The following is a 4,596-nucleotide window of genomic DNA, read 5'->3' as shown; positions in this document are numbered from 1 at the left end:
TTCAAAATGACAAAGCTATATATACATATATATATATATATATATATAAAGTGATAAGCCATACTTATTTTAACGAAAAATATAAATCATATCTTTGCAAAAAAACTAGCAATACAACCTATCTACAATTTCAATAGATTTTCATCAATATTTCTCCAATAATTACTAACTGTTAGAAAAAAAAACTGTAAAAATTACTAACTGTTACTAAAAAAGGAAGAAAAAACTAGAACCACTAACTGTTAGTTGTTAGTAAGATTTTTGCACTTTCCACTATTTGGCATAAAGATGCCTAAAAAAGTATGCATGTTTCCTAATCTATACCCTAGAGAAAAAAATTCCCTTCGAAATGATTATGCATCACTGAATATAAAATAAATGTATCTTTAGTTATTGAAAATCGTGGAAAAATATACTTTTAAAAAATTTATAATATTTCTAGGAAAGTAAAGAATTTTATGCATGACTTAACAAAAGTAACGATAAAAATATTGTAATTCTATGTATCCGCTACACTTTTCTTTGTAATAAAAGCAACAAAACTGTTTTCAATTTGACGAACAAATTTGCTGCTTTAAGAATTGCTACTTCAAACAGTTGCCTAAATCCGTAATTTTTATTAAAATGTTTATCTAATACTATAAATCCTTTTCACATTCTTTTTTTCTCTAAGTTTTAATAAATTTATCCATATTAAGAAATATGCCTACAATAAATACTGCAATAACCCTATAGCGGCAAAATAAATAAATTTAAATACATTTTTGTCTAAAATTTCTAAAATAGAACTTAGAAATCATACTTTTATCTAAATTGTTAAAACTTCAAATTTTTCAAAAAGAAAACTGATAAAAATTTCTCACGGTAACGATTTTTTATTTCTTTAGCGAGAATTTAAAATTTAACTTCTTATAAATATAGTAAGCTATTAAGAGAAAGTTAAGAAAAGAAGCAAGTTTTTTTAAAACTAATTTAAGTCTTTATATGACAACAAACGATTTTATTCAAAAAATAATATTCTTGTTAAAATTATTGTCAGTAAATTTTTTTAAATACCATTTTCAGCTACATCTACTAACTGAAAAATTTCTTCTAAAAAGAAAATCTAATTTCCTGAACAAAATTGATAGTTCGCGAAAATTAAGATTCACACGGTTCATAGAATTGGCATTCAGAAATAAAGTTATTCGATGATTAAAGCACACAATTATAAGACTCTTCACAATAAAAATGCACCTTAATAAAATTGTGAGTTAATTCATAATTACAATGCAACTAACTTTCTTATTGAATCCATCATTATATGTAACACAAATCAGAGTATTAAGTTTGGACCTGAATTGGCTGACAAAACTCTACTCTTCCAAACAAAAATCAAATATTGAAATTCTCTCTTTAGAAGAAAAAGAGTAAGAGTTTACTTTATGGTTTTATTCTTTCGCGTTCCTTTTTTCCCAAGAATAAAAGTATAATGAGTGGAAATAATCGATAATAGGTATCAATACCGGAAAAAGGTCATTGAAAAACAGCAATAGGAAATTTAAAACAAGGAAATAGAAAGATAAAATATAAACTTCTATTGGAAAATAAATGAAGAAGTAGTGTCTGAAGATGTGTTTTCAACTATTGATTCTTTGATATCATGAATCTCACAGAATATCCTGACATCTTTCAAGCCGATTTATAGCTTTAGGAAAGCAACTGATATCGCAAATATTAAGACTAAAAAAACCACAAAATTCGCTGTCAACACTGAATAAATAAATTGAAATACAGATTTATCAAATCAGAGACGTCACTCAATTTATCTAAGAATAAAATAGAACAGATTCTGTATTAACTAATGGTAGAAAGAGATTGGATTCTTGTTTCTAAAACTTAAAATTCCATTACGATTTAAATTATTCAAAAGATAATTAGTACTAAAGTACAGATATTTTTCTTTACAAATATCCAACAGAATAATCTAAAATTCCATAAAATGTTATTGCTGTTCCTTTTCTCTTTATGAAAATTTATTCTCTGAATTTAATGATGTATTTATTTCATTAAATAATTCAATTAGTACTACAAAATATGAATTTTTATAAGAGTTGTAACAATTTATTTTTTAAACCTAAAACTACATAATGGTGCATGTTATTCAAAAGATAATTAGTACCAAATTACTGAAATTTTTCTTTACGAATATCTAACAAAATATGCATAATCTAAAGAAAATGTAATGCAGTTATTCAGGTAAAAATATAAGTAATTAAATTCATTAATAATTTTCCTTATTTAAAAAGGCGCAAAATTCTGCATTATTTCCCCAATATCTAAGAATTTTTATATTCCTTAATATATATTCTTTGAGTTTTTGGCAAAAATGAAGTCAAGGAAGTATGCACACTAAGAATTTCAAATTAAATCATGGACACAAAATCGGAAACACTAAAAAGTTAAACCTAGCGTACTATTAATAAAAAAGTAAATGTCTGGAATGTTTAAACTTGCTTGAATGTCGAAACAAAACAGGAATAATTTAAAAAGAAATTGCTAGAAATCGCTTTCAAGTTTTAATATACAATTAAACAGGTTTTAAATTTTTAGGCACCTGCCTTACTTGATAGTGATCCAATAACTTCAACACTGGCCGAGCGGTTAGCGCACCTGACTGCGAAGCCAAAGGCCGCGGGTTCGAATCCCGCTCTGGGCATGGATGCTTCTCTCTCTTGTGTTGTCCTCTGTTGTGTGAATGTGGCCCACCCTATGAACGGTTTTGTGGCAGGGTGGCGTGGGCAATGTTACTCGCCTCCGTGACTTTGGTTCACAGGTGCCCACTGGATAACGTGAAATTAGTAACACCTCTGGCATCTTCTAAGGCGAAACGAATAAAGTTCAGCTCCTGACATTCGAAAAAAAAATATTACAGTTAGTTTAACAATGTTTCCCTTCAGGTTAAACCATAGTATCGTGTAATCATGCTTTAAAATACTGCACTTTATACTAGCTTAAAAATATTGTACTATGTACTAGCTTTAAAATACTGTGCTAACACCATAACAGGGTTACAGAAAATTTGAATGATAATATAATGTAATATACGGTGTTAAATATACGACTTCAAATTACGGTGTTAAATTGAACCCCTATTTGAACCTAAGTATAATGCAATAAAGTTTTAAAAGTTCTGTAATGTGACTCAACTTAGCTTCACATTAAAATTGCAATCAAATTTGATGATATGATATGACACGCAATAAAATATCGAAGAGTGGGTGCTACTATAAAGGTACGATAAAATAACTTTACGAAATATTTTAAATATTATTCAATTGATTACTTTATCCAATTTTATCCAATTCTTACTTATTACTTTATTTTTTTCTTATAGTAATTCGTTGTTTTTAGGAACGTAAAGCATTTTTCCTTCCATTAAATTTTAAAAGAAATGTAAACATCACGAAATAAATAAATCTTGACAAAACATTAAATCACTGTTATTTTTTTAAGATTAACATTATATTTTATATACATGAATACGTTATTTTTCTGAATATGAATTATTACTGTTCCCCTAGTTAAGATTTCGATGTAATTAACCCATTATATACCTGAAAGCTCTTTGTATAAGCCACTTCATAATTACCGCAACACTGAAATTACAACCGGAAGTGACTTTATATCTACAGGCGCTTTATACAGTCAATATCTGAATATGTTACAGTATTTGATCAAAACCTAACATGCGACAAGGAACTAACAATTATTATGTTGAAGATAACGACTCAATTCTGATATTGAACTTCAAAATTTCATATTCAAATCAATTTATGAAAGTTTTATTATTTAAGTATGTCCTATGATCTATTTAGTAAATAAAAAAACTTTAAATGTTAACTAAATCACATCTGTTTACAGTAAAGGCTTATGAAGTTTATTATCCAAGGCAGTGATTCTCAACCTTTTTTTTGTTGCGGCACACTTTTAACGATTTCGAAATTTGATGGCACACTGACGAATAAATGACTAGCTGTGAAGAATCCAGGACTCTTTATTTTTTTTACTGAACCAGTGTTCCTGTGGCCCCACTCATACGACACGTGCACATGGCAGCAACGTACCAATCTTTTTCATTTTTATAATTGTAATACGGCTGATGAATGACTCCACCAACAGCCTTTCCTTTAACAGCAAGACCAATCAAAACAATACGACACGTGCACATGGCAGCAACGTACCACATTGTTTAAAAAAAATCGCTTCATTCTGCTAGATATTTATTTTACATGGTTTTCTTTGGATAAAGATGATTAGCAAATAGCATCCTCATGCTTCGATACATTCCGAAATTTACGTTCGCAAATTCACCATAAAATGTTACACAGCATATTCTTCAATTACGATAAGCTGCATTTACCACCAAATACTGCTGCTATGATTATTTTCGTTTTCTTATATATATCTGATACTCTCTTTTTAAACAGAGCTCGTAAGATCCTTAAGATACTGAAATGGGGGCACAAAAACTTAAAAGATAAAATATTTAATTTCATTAACTCAAAATATCTGGTGTCAAAATGTTAATTTTTAAGTTAAATATAACTTTTACAA

Source organism: Parasteatoda tepidariorum, chromosome 4 (assembly GCF_043381705.1).
Source record: "Parasteatoda tepidariorum isolate YZ-2023 chromosome 4, CAS_Ptep_4.0, whole genome shotgun sequence".
Taxonomy (NCBI): Eukaryota; Metazoa; Arthropoda; class Arachnida; order Araneae; family Theridiidae; genus Parasteatoda; species Parasteatoda tepidariorum.
The sequence above is the reverse complement of the archived record's forward strand: the minus strand, read 5'-3'. Positions refer to the sequence as shown.